Raw genomic sequence first — 13,369 nt, forward strand, 5'->3', positions numbered from 1 at the left:
CTTTTCTACCTTTCTAAAGCTATAAAATCTCTCTCCATGGACAGAGAGATTTGGCTGCATTCTACAAGTTTTGATGTATAGTATGTTCATTTTCAGCCAGTTAAAAGCATGTTCTAACTTCCATTATGTCATCTTCTTAGAGTATTTTTAAAATATTCCTTTATTTTTAAGCTCTTAGGGGTTTTATAATTATCTTTTTGGTACTGATTTATAGCTCAATTCCACTGAGGTCGGAGATTATAATCTGCATTATTATAATCTTTGAAACGTATTGCACTATGGCCTAGTACTGGTCAATTTTTAGAAATTTCTTCTATGTGCCTGAAAATAAAGTATACGTTGCAGGTTTTGGATGGAATGTTATTTATACGTACATCAGACCAAGGGTACTGATCCTATGTAAAACATCTGTGCTTACAGAATTTTTAAAATTTTTGGCCTACTTATTCTATCAGTTACTGAGACTTGTGTTGGAATCTCCACGATAACTGTAAATTTCTCAATTTTTTCCTTGTACTTATGCAAAGTCTAGTTTGGATACTCTGAAGTCTTATTATTAGGCTTCTCCACATTGAGAATCATTATGACTCTTTTGAATTGAACCTTTTACCATTACAAACCGTGACAGAGACTACAGGTTGGCCGAACTTACTTCTACTTCCTGGGCACAAAGCTAGATTGTTATTTCCCAGCCTCCCCTGCAGTTTGGTTCTTACCAAAGTTTGGTTATACGACCTGGGCTCCCCCTACAGAACGTGATCGTAATGTACCCACTCTCAGGCCTAGCCCGTGAACACTGGTGTGAGTCTCCATACTCCCCCAAACGCAGAGGCTCCTGCAGAGTACGCAAGTCCTAAGAGATGGCAGAGTCACAGGCAGAAGAAGCTGAATCCCCAAATGACCATCTGGAAAGCAATCTGTCAAACAGGACTACCGGTACTGGACTTTGTGTAAGGAACGAATTTGCTTATAATAAACTACTGAATGTTTTGTTATAGGAACTAGTTGCCAACTCCATTAAGTGAAATGACACTCATTATCTCTAGTACTGTTTTTTTTTTGCCTTAAACTGTATTTTTTCTGACACTATACAATCTTGCTTTTGCCTAGTGTTTGCATAGTTTATTTTTTTCATCATTTTTCTTTCAACATCTCTTAATCCTCATGTTTTAGGTGGGTCTCTTATGAACAGTATACAGTCGGAGTTTTAAAATATCTTACTTGATACCCTTGTCTTTTAATTGGAACACTTATGCTATTTACACTGGAAGCAACTACTCACATTTAGACTTAATTCTGTTATTTTACCAGGGTCTTCTATTTGCTTCTTTTGGATTACTTGTTATCATTCTAGTCCCCACTCCCCAGTAATCTGGAAATTACATATTGTTTCTCTTCTTTTAGTAGTTGCTTTAGAAATTATAATGTACAGGTTCTTACCAAAGTCCAATGTTAATCAATATATTTACCCTTCCCTTGGACAGCAAGGGCCTCAAAATATTAGCTCCATTCATCGTCTTTCCAACTTATATTCTACTGTTGTGTGTGTATGCATGTGTATATCTTTCCGTCATTATTAATGTTTTACACAATATTCATTCATTTTTCTAAAAAAGGTACAGAATTCTTTCTTCTAGTGTACTGAAGCTATTACCCCAAGTCTTTTTGACTTTCACTGCCTGTGTTGAGAAGTCTATTACTGTTCCTTTATAGGTAATCATGTGTTTCACTATGTGTTTGGGTGATTTCTTTTTACTTATCCTGCCAGTCATTTGTTGAGCATCTTGGATCTGTGGTTTGGCTTCTTTCACAATCTGTGGAAAATTTTCAGCCATTATCTCTTCAAATACTGCTTCTGCACCATCCTCTCTCCTCAGAACCAATTATACATGTGCCAGAGCCCACTGTTTCCAGTCTCCTGCCTTCCCTTTGTGTTTTCCACATTCCCATCTCTGTTTCACTCTCGTTTTTCTTCTTTTGATCTATTACTGTGGTGGATTACATTGATTGATTTTCCAATGTTAAGCCTATCTTTCATTCTTGAGATAAAGTTGATCATTATGTAACATCCTTTTTATATGCAGCCTAGCAGATTCTATTTGCTAAAATTTATGGAGGATGCTGTGTATATCACAAATACTGCTTGGTGGTTTTTCCTTTATTATAATGTCTCTGTCTGGTTTTGCTTTCAGGATAAGGCTGGCCTTACAGAATGAGACAGGAAGCATTCACTCCTCTTCTATTTTCTGAAAAAGTTTTTGTCAGATTTAGCATTCTCTCTTCTTTAAGTGTTTAATACTTACCAGTGAAGCTATCTGCGCCTGAAGATTTCTTTGAGGTAAGGATTTTAACTACAAATTCTTTGATAAATATATAGTTATGCTATACATTTGTTCTTGAATGAGCTTTGGTGGTTTATGTTTTTCAAGGGGTTTGTTCATTTTATTTAGGTTGTCAAATTTATTGGCATAAAATTCTTCACAATATTCCTTATTGCCCATTTAACGTCGGCAGGATCTGTAACAAGGATCTCTTACATCCCTGATACTGGCAATTATTGATGAGAGAATTTTCTAGATATAATATACATCTTCAACTCATCACAGCTTACCTTCAAGTAATATTATACCAGTTGAGACACAGTAATACTGTACTTCCATTTCTCCCCTCCCCACCTTTGTGCTATTGTTATTTATTTACCTCTACAAGTGTTATAAATCCCAAAATACATTGTTATTTTTGCTTTAAATAATCAATTTTAAAAAGATTAAAAGTGTGAATATCTGCCAATTATTGACCATTTTTGGTTCTTTTCATTCCTTTGTGTAAAAATTTCCATCTGGTATCATACTGCTTCTACTTGAGCTTCCTTTAAAATGTCTTGTAGTTGTAGTTCTGCTGGCAATAAATTCTGTCAGCATTTCTTGGCCTAGAAATTTTGATTTCATTTCTGAAACATATTTTCACTGGGTACAGAATTCTAAATTAACAGGTTTCTTCCTTTCACTGCTTTAAAAACAGCACTGCTGTCTCCTGACTTACGCAAGTCCTGGCCAGAAGTCTTCTCACGTTAATTTGGTTCCTCTGTAACATGTCCTATTTCCTTCTTGCTGCTTTTTAAGATTTTTTTCTCTTCATCACTGGCTTTTCAGCAATTGGATCACGCGGCACCTTGGTATGATTTTCTCTGTTTGCTCTATTCGGGGTTTGTGAGCATCATGGTTTGCAGTCTTCGAAAAATCTGGACATTTTTCAACCACTATTTCTTCAGATACCATTTCCATTCTCTCCTCTTCTTCTAGAACTCCAGTTACACATATCTTGAAACAGTTGATTTTCTCTCACAGGTCACTAATGCTCTGTTACTTTGTTCAATCTTCTTTATTCTTTGTACCATATTTTGGATAGTTTCTACTACTATGTCTTTTTTTAAAAATAAATTTATTTACCTTATTTATTTTTGGCTGCGTTGGGTCTTCGTTGCTGCGCGCGGGCTTTCTCTGGTTGCAGCGAGCGGGGGCTACTCTTCGTTGCGGTGCACGGGCTTCTCATTGCGGTGGCTTCTCTTGTTGCGGAGAATGGGCTCTAGGCGCATGGGCTTCAGTAGCTGTGGCTTGTGGGCTCTATCTAGAGCGCAGGCTCAGTAGCTGTGGTGCACGGGCTTAGCTGCTCTGCAGCACATGGGATCTTCTCGGACCAGGGATCAAACCCGTGTCCCCTGCGCTGGCAGAAGGATTCTTAACCACTGTACCACCAGGGAAGTCCTCTATTGCTGTGTCTTGAAGTTCACTGATCTGTTCTTCTGTACAGCCAATTTGCTGTTACTCTATTGTACTTTTCACTTCTCTATTGTATTTCTCATCTCTAGAAGTCCTACTTCAGTCTCTTTCATATCACTCACTCATTACGCTCATTTTCCCCACGAATATGTACAACTTATTTATAATAGTTATTTTAATGCCCTGTCTGCTAATTTCATCATCTCTGTTATTTCTGGGTTTCTACTGATTGATTTTCCTCCTGGTTAATATCATATCTTCTTGCTTCTTTGCATGCCTGGTAATTTTTATTAGATGCTGGACACAAACATTTTTACATTGTTGGGTGCTGGATTTTATCATATCCTTTTAAATATAGTTGGGGCTTTGTTCTGGGAATGCAGTTAAGTTACCTGGAATCAGTTAGGGCAGGTCTGCAGCAGTCTTTTAGTCCAGGGCTGATTCAGTCCCATTACTAAGGTGATACCCCTCTGAGGAATCTACCTGATGCCCTAAATGAAAAAGCTACTCTGAACCCACCCTCACAAAGATTAAAAAACAAGCTTTAAAGGGACCTAACTGATACAACCCTGGGTGGTGCGAACACAAACTATCTCAGCTCTGTGTGATGTCCAAAAAGTGTTGAGTCCACTCCTTTCTGGTGCTTCTTTTCCTGGCTTTGAGGTGTCTGCTCTGATGGACGCGTAGATCAGCACTCGGCCCAAATCTCAGGAGGTCCTTCTGCAGATCTCTGCAGTTCTCTAAGTAGCTCCCTACTCCCTATACTTTGCCCCTCAAATTCTAGCTGCCTTGTGCTCTCCAAACTCTGATCTCTGTTTTGCTACTTCAGTAAGGCTAGTGGACTCTGGTTGTGCTCTCCCTGTCCTGTAATGTAGAAACTGTCTCTAGACCAGGACTGGCAAACTATGGCCTGAGGACCAAATCCAACTTGCAACTATTTTTATAAATAAAGTTTTATTGGAACACGTCAATGGCCATTCATTTACATACTTAGTATGAAAGCAGCCACAGACAAGCCATGGTTAAAAGTTATAATTTTTATGAAGAAATAGTCCAGAACTCATGAAACTCAAATTAATTTAACAATCCAACACACTGAAATTCACGAAGCACCCTCACACACTTCTCTCCCCACTCTGTGCTTCTGACCCGGCCTTGGGCGTGAGTCTACCTCCCCCAGCGTGGCTCAGCAGGCCCTCCTCTGCCGAGAGCCAGCCTCCCTCAACACCAGGGTGGGCTTGCAAGCTCTGCTCCACCGGTGCCCTTCCTCCTCCTGTGTTCATGCTCCTTCTCTCCCACCCCCTCCACTGTCCAGTCAGACACTTCACCCCCAAGACTACATTCACATGCCTTGAAATCTTCTATTCACACTAACCCTTAGCACTTAACGAGGTGCAAGGCATACACGGCAAGCACTTGCATTTTGGGGAATTAAACTCCTTTTAATTAAAGTGGACTTAAACTCGCATATTTCTGTGAACCGTCCCTTCCCAGGGAAAGTGACCCTCCTCAAACCCTGGTCTGTACTGTACGAGGAGGACGCCCATCACAACACGTACAAGCCTGTACCAGCCTTGCTTCCTTCTCCCTCCCACCTGACTGTGAGCCTCCTGAAGACACAACTGTGTCTCCATCAGGTTTGTATCCTCAGCACTCAGAAAGTGCCTACCACACAGGAAGCACTCAATACACATTAGTCACAGTTTTTATTAGTTAGTATTCATTTAATCTTGTAGTTATTCATTTATTCCTCACAACTCTACAAATACCTTTCTCCTTTTTCCACTCCATCGTAGAGATGAGGAAATTGAAACACAAAGGTTCAGCAACTTCGCAACATTACACATTAGCAAGTCGGGGATCAGTGTGCCCCTGGAACCCACGTGCTTAACAACCGTGTCTGTTACCAGATAGACTGCACCAACAAAGGTGTGCTCACTGACTCAGGATGTCGTGGGAATCGATACAGATTTATGCTGCAAAATCGGATTTGCCATTTGCACACTCAAATTATCTTTAAAATGTTATCCAGGAGACAGCAGAAGCAAGAAGAACTACAATCCTGCAGCCTGTGGAACAAAAACCACATTCACAGAAAGACAAGATGAAAAGGCAGAGGGCTATGTACCAGATGAAGGAACCAGACTGGACTACAGAAAAACAACTAAATGAAGTGGAGATAGGCAACCTTCCAGAAAAAGAATTCAGAATAATGATAGTGAAGATGATCCAGGACCTTGGAAAAAGAACGGAGGCAAAGATCGAGAAGATGCAAGAAATGTTTAACAAAGACCTAGAAGAATTAAAGAACACACAAACAGAGATGAACAACACAATAACTGAAACGAAAACTACACTAGAAGGAATCAATAGCAGAATAAGTGAGGCAGAAGAATGGATAAGTGACCTGGAAGACAGAATGGTGGAATTCACTGCTGCGGAACAGAATAAAGAAAAAAGGATGAAAAGAAATGAAGACGGCCTAAGCGACCTCTGGGACAACGTTAAGGCAACAACATTCACATTTTAGGGGTCCCAGAAGGAGAAGAGAGAAAGGACCTGAGAGAATATTTGAAGAGATTATAGTTGAAAACTTCCCTAACATGGGAAAGGAAATAGCTACCCAAGTCCAGGAAGTACAGATACAGGATAAACCCAAGGAGAAACATGCCAAGACACACAGCAATCAAACTGGTAAAAATTAAAGACAAAGAAAAATTATTGAAAGCAGCAAGGGAAAAACGACAAATAACATACAAGGGAACTCCCATAAGGTTAACAACTGATTTCTCAGCAGAAACTCTACAAGCCAGAAGGGAGTGGCATGATATACTTAAAGTGATGAAAGGGAGGAACCTACAACCAAGATTACTCTACCCAGCAAGGATCTCATTCAGATTCGATGGAGAAATCAAAAGCTTTACAGACAAGCAAAAGCTAAGAGAGTTCAGCACCACCAAACCAGCTCTACAACAAATGCTAAAGGAACTTCTCTAAGTGGGAAACACAAGAGAAGAAAAGGACCTACAAAAACAAACCCAAAACAATTAAGAAAATGGTCATAGGAACATACATATCGATAATTACCTTAAACGTGAATGCATTAAATGCTCCAACCAAAAGACACAGGCTTGCTGAATGGATACAAAAACAAGACCCATCTATATGCTGTCTACAAGAGACCCACTTCAGATCTAGGGACACATACAGACTGAAAGTGAGGGGATGGAAAAAGATATTCCATGCAAATGGAAATCAAAAGAAAGCTGGAGTAGCAATACTCTTATCAGATAAAATAGACTTTAAAATAAAGAATGTTACAAGAGACAAGGAAAGACACTACATAATGATCAAGGGATCAATCCAAGAAGAAGATATAACAATTATAAATATATATGCACCCAACATAGGAGCACCTCAATACATAAGGCAACTGCTAACAGCTATAAAAGAGGAAATCGACAGTAACACAGTAATAGTGGGGGACTTTAACACCTCACTTACAACAATGGACAGATCATCCAAAATGAAAATAAATAAGGAAAAAGCAGCTTTAAATGACACAACAAACCAGATAGATTTAACTGATATTTATAGGACATTCCATCCAAAAACAGCAGATTACACTTTCTTCTCAAGTGCGCACGGAACATTCTCCAGGATAGATCACATCTTGGGTCACAAATCAAGCCACAGTAAATTTAAGGACACTGAAATCATATCAAGCATCTTTTCTGACCACAACGCTATGAAATTAGAAATGAATTACAGGGGAAAAAAAACATAAAAAACACAAACACATGGAGGCTAAACAATACGTTACTAAATAACCAAGAGATCACTGAAGAAAGCAAAGAAGAAATCAGAAAATACCTAGAGAAAAATGACTATGAAAACACGACAATCCAAAACCTATGGGATGCAGCAAAAGCCGTTCTAAGAGGGAACTTTATAGCTATACAAGCCTACCTCAAGAAACAAGAAAAATCTCAAGTAAACAATCTAACCTTACACCTAAAGGAACTAGAGAAAGAAGAACAGACAAAACCCAAAGTTAACAGAAGGAAAGAAATCATAAAGATCAGAGCAGAAATAAATGAAACAGAAACAAAGAAAATAGCAAAGGTCAATAAAACTGAAAGCTGGTTCTTTGAGAAGAGAAAATTGATAAACCATCAGCCAGAAAAAAAGGGGGAAGGCTCAAATCAATAGAATTAGAAATGAAAAAGGAGAAGTTACAACAGACACCGCAGAAATACAAAGCATCCTAAGAGACTACTACAAGCAACTCTATGCCAATAAAATGGACAACGTGGAAGCAATGGACAAATTCTTAGAAAGGTATAACTTTCCAAGACTGAACCAGGAAGAAATAGAAAATATGAACAGACCAATCACAAGTAACGAAATTGAAACGGTGATTAAAAATCTTCCAAAAAACAAAAGTCCAGAACCAGATGGCTTCACAGGTGAATTCCATCAAACATTTAGAGAAGAGCTAACACCCATCCTTCTCAAACTCTTTCAAAAAATTGCAGAGGAAGGAATACTCCCAAACTCATTCTACGAGGCCACCATCACCCTGATACCAAAACCAGACGAAGATATTACAAAAAAAGAAAATTACGGACCAATATCACTGATGAATATAGATGCAAAAATCCTCAACAAAATACTAACAAACAGGATCCAACAACACGTTAAAAGGATCATACACCATGATCAAGTGGGATTTATCCAGGAATGCAAGGATTCTTCAATATATGTAAATCAATCAATGGGACACACCATATTAACAAACTGAAGAATAAAAATCATATGATCATCTCAATAGATGCAGAAAAAGCTTTTGACAAAATTCAACACCCATTTATGATAAAAACTCTCCAGAAAGTGGGTACAGAGGGAACCTACCTCAACATAATAAAGGCCATTAAAAAAAAAAATGTTATCCAGTAGTCCAAATTCCTCCCTGGTCTCTTGAGGAACTAAAATAATGACATTCAGCAACTTGTCCAAAGTCAGAGTCACCAGGACTGAAACCCAGGTCTCACGGACCAGCACTGCCTCCGTGGTAGCTTGTTCACAATGGCTCTGACACCTGTAAGCTCACATCCTGGGCAATCACCTAATACCTTAGCAATAAGCAAAATACACACCTCAGAATTCCCAAGACATCAGTAATGCCTAACAGATGCATTTGTCCTTTTTTTTAAACCAAGCATCTTCTTTCATTGCTTTGAATTTCAGCATTGACATCCTGGGTTGATGTATTCCCTTAGGACTAACAAATGACACTCACAACCAGATGCACCAAAAAAAAAAAGCACCTTTAGCTGAACCAAGTAAGGCCATTTCAGACTTCAAGGAAGGTTACTGAGACCTTGGCTAGGCTAAAATGAATTTTCTCACATCATTTAAATAATCATTTGCTTAGTTTCTAGCCACTTTAATATGCGAATTGACCAGAATTATTTTGCTTACTTTTGAAAAGCATTATCCAAATGGATTTGAACAAGGAGGAGGCAAGGAGCTACTTAAGAATGAAGTGACTACCCCACGCTACTGGGTAATAGAGTTAAAACTACCCTTCGGTAAAACACGCCGTGGTTTGTAACTGCAAGGCAATGGTGAGTTTAGTTTCGTTTTTGGCCTTGTGCTAGGTTTCTCTGAAGTCTTACTCACCTGAAATCATGACCAAACATCCATTACCACTGCATACTTACTTTAGTCTTAAAATACAAAATGTCAGGAATATTTTGACAGAGCCAAGTTGAAAATTTAAGATATCCAGTGACATCTTAAATATCACTATGATCTCTTTGAATTTAATATTCTTCATGCTACATAAACCCTCTAGAATAAATCTACTTCCTAATCAAATGTGACCCCTGCTGCTAAGATCGCTGGACCCACCAGTACAAAGTTTCCTATGTGGCATCCGACTGGTCATATTATTTTAACTCAAGAGTTATACAGAAGCGTGAAACCTTTCCAGGTCACCTTGAAATTTTCATCTACTTGTTCTTTCAAATAAACTCTATTCTGCAGTGCTGGCTTTGGTTTAATACAGTTATGATTCACGGCAGTTTATTCAGTGAATTTAAATAGAGATTTGTTATGCAACATCAAATCCCTTAGGTTTCCCCCAAAATTAATCAATATTTTGAACACAAAATATTCTGTCAACACCTTTTATGCAAATAAAGTGCCTACATTAATACAATCTTCTATCGGAATAATACAAAAATAAATCTTTATTTGTAGGTTAAAGCAGTGCCGCTAGGTGACGCCAGCACAGACCCAGCAAGTTGAGAGCCCCTGACGAAGCGCAGGGAGCGAGCGCCTTTGTGCTGGGGCTCCGCAGCGCCCGGCACCACACCCTGCACACAGCACCCGGCTGAGTCCCAGGTGGTCCGGGGCAGCTGGGACAAAAGCTAGGCTTGTCTGACCCCAGGGGCCATAAATGCCTGATAAATATTTTTTTTTTTTTTGCGGTACGTGGGCCTCTCACTGTTGTGGCCTCTCCCGTTGCGGAGCACAGGCTCCGGACACGCAGGCTCAGTGGCCATGGCTCACGGGCCTAGCCGCTCTGCGGCATGTGGGACCTTCCCGGACCGGGGCACGAACCCATGTCCCCTGCATCGGCAGGCAGACTCTCAACCACTGCGCCACCAGGGAAGCCCTGATAAATATTTTTGAATGGTAGGTCCCTTCTCACAGTCTAGCACCTGTCATGAGGAAAACGAAAGAGAATTTCCTATAAAGAATCCACAGCACCAGGGCAGGTTTTACTAGTTTCTCAAAACTTCCTCATTCTCCTCAAAAATCTCTATCCTTAAATTAGAAGGATCCATTTGAATCTGCTATCCCTACAATATATTCGTCCACTTACATGAATAAGAACTTGAGGGAAGAGCAAAAGAAGGAAGGACCCATACAAAGTCATCTGTTCTTAGTGGTTTCCAACTCCTTGGTGGAGGGAGAAAATAGAAGTATTCAATCATTTGAAAAAATAGGAAGTTAGTCATGGAAGAAAGATTTCTTGGTTGAATGAGAAAACACTTGAAAACTTCCAAGACTGCCCTACAAAGGAAAGGTTAATGCAGAGCACGACAACCCCCTCAGAGGAAAACCCTGGTGCCCAGTCTCACTTGGAACCCAGCATGCAGCCTAGAGCCGGGGTGGCGCAGGCACCGCGCCAGGAGCAGGGGACAAGGAGGGCAGGGCCCTGCCCCCCAGAGCTGCCGCCTGGGGGAGGGACACAAGTAACTGTGGGTGTGCGTGCACGAGACGTGAAAACTGCCCAAGGGAAGCACGTGACGAATGCGCCAGCAGCACCCCGCGTGGGTGCAGGCAAGGCCTCCCTGAGGAGAGGGTGTCTAAGCCATAAGCTGAAGGATCGGTAGGAATTAACTATTTCTGAAATTCTCAGATTAAAAAGTGGCTCAGGGGGCTTCCCTGGTGGCGCAGTGGTTGAGAGTCCTCCTGCCGATGCAGGGGACACGGGTTCGTGCCCCGGTCCGGGAACATCCCACATGCCGCAGAGCGGCTGGGCCCGTGAGCCGTGGCCGCTGAGCCTGCGCGTCAGGAGCCTGTGCTCCGCAACGGGAGAGGCCACAACAGCGGGAGGCCCGCGTACCGCGCAAAAAAAAAAAAAAAAAAAAAAACTGGCTCATACTGAACATCAACTCAATAGCTCATTCTATAGGTTTTACAGGGGAAAAAAATCCCCTATAATTCTAGGGTATCTAACTTTTTGCTATACTTCTGCTTGATTTTAATGTGTGTACACATATGTATATATAATTAGTGTGTATACATTTATGTATATAGTAAATGTATAACATATACATAAACACACTAACATATTTAGCACAAAGATGTAAATACATATACAAATATAATAAAATACTATATTGATAAATATTAGTGCTTGATAAATATTAACTGAATGAGTGGGTTGCTGGCCAGAGCTTAGAAAATGTGTTTGTTAAAAAGATACTTTTCGGACTTCCCTGGTGGTGCAGTGGTTAAGAATCCACCTACCAACGCAGGGGACACGGGTTCGTGCCCTGGTCCAGGAAGATCCCACATGCCGCGCAGCAACTAAGCCCGTGTGCCACAACTACTGAGCCTGTGAGCCACAACTACTGAGCCTGCGCTCTAGAGCCCGTGAGCCACCACTACTGAAGCCCGCGCGCCAAGAGCCCGTGCTCTACAGCAAGATAAGCCATCGCTACGAGAAGCCCCCACACCACAACGAAGAGTAGCCCCCACTCGCCGCAACTAGAGAAAAGCCTGCGTGCAGCAACGAAGACCCAACGCAGCCAAAAATAAAAAATATTTAAAGAAATAAAAAGAGATACTTCTCAGGAATTCCCTGGTGGTCCAGTGGTTAGGACCCTGCACTCTCATTGCCGAGGGCCCAGGTTCAATCCCTGGTTGGGGAACTAAGATCCCACAAGCTGTGAGGTGCGGTCAAAAAACAAGAAGAGAAGATAAAAAAGATGCTTTTCTTCTCACACTTCTTTCCAAGCAACAAACTAAAACCTGAACGGTAATTCACTTACACGCATTAAATTACATTTCAAAAATATCTTTATTAAAGGGGATACAGGAGCTGTTTTTCCACAACTCATAACAGAAGCCTTGTTCTAAATTAATATGATAAACAGCATTTTTAGATGAGCAAATCTGAATGTAGAAAATGAATTTGCTCTCCAAGATCTGTAGCTGCAAGCTGTAATAAGCCACACTGCTCATGATGATGAATGATAAAACTGTCCAGCGTTATTAGACGTTCTGAAAACCCCAGGCAGAATAAGAGGGAGCGATGTTCTTGTGGGTTTGGACTTAAGGTTCCAAGCTAAGAAAGATTCCTATACTCTGGGCAACAAGACCCATGGCTGGCGTTGGAGGATGAAGGTCACCCCGGGAGGCTGGCCAGGAGCCCAGAGGCCAGGGCTCAGATACTCCCCTCTGGGGTGGGTTTCAGTGAAACAGAGGGCTGGCAGGGAGGGACTGAACGAAATAATTTCTTGAGGTTTTAATATTTCACAATCATGTCTTCCATCATCCAGAGTATCAAGGAGGCGTGTCTTCACAGTGCAGCAAACCCTAACCCTTTCTCTGTGAGCTGTGCGTTCAGGGACCAAAGTGGTCACTCAGAAGACAGAAGTCACCTCGTTACGCAGATGTCCTACGGCCCAGCACAAGCCGCAAGGGAAGCATGTGAAAGGGGGGCTTCCTCCGATCTGAGGGTCTGAAGACCCTTGCAAAATAACCCCAATTAATGAACTTGCCTGTGAAATGCCGTTTTGTAACATAGGCAGGGCTGTGAAATTTTGTCGTTTTTAATTGAGTACCATTTTTCTGACAAGTCAAGATACCTACTTTCTTCCATGGAAGTAATGTTTGCTCTTCTAAGCCAACAACAACTGAAATGAGATTATACTGTTGAATTCATTGATTGTCAGTGGGTCACAGGCTTCCAACACCAGGGCCTGATGCACGGACCATAAATGAGCAGCTACTCCTCGTCTGGATGTGAACAGGGGCCAACAGTTCGAGAGTGTGTCGGCTTTTTC

General features: G+C 41.0%; 1 non-coding gene across 1 annotated transcript; it reads left to right on the plus strand.

The window, feature by feature from the left end:
- Positions 1-12,159: 12,159 nt before the first annotated feature.
- On the plus strand, positions 12,160-12,232 carry TRNAE-CUC (transfer RNA glutamic acid (anticodon CUC)). Its single transcript has one exon. It is a non-coding gene; the product is annotated as a tRNA-Glu (tRNA).
- The last annotated feature ends 1,137 nt before the right edge of the window (positions 12,233-13,369 follow it).

This window comes from Phocoena phocoena, chromosome 2, assembly GCF_963924675.1.
Source record: "Phocoena phocoena chromosome 2, mPhoPho1.1, whole genome shotgun sequence".
NCBI classification, from domain to species: domain Eukaryota; kingdom Metazoa; phylum Chordata; class Mammalia; order Artiodactyla; family Phocoenidae; genus Phocoena; species Phocoena phocoena.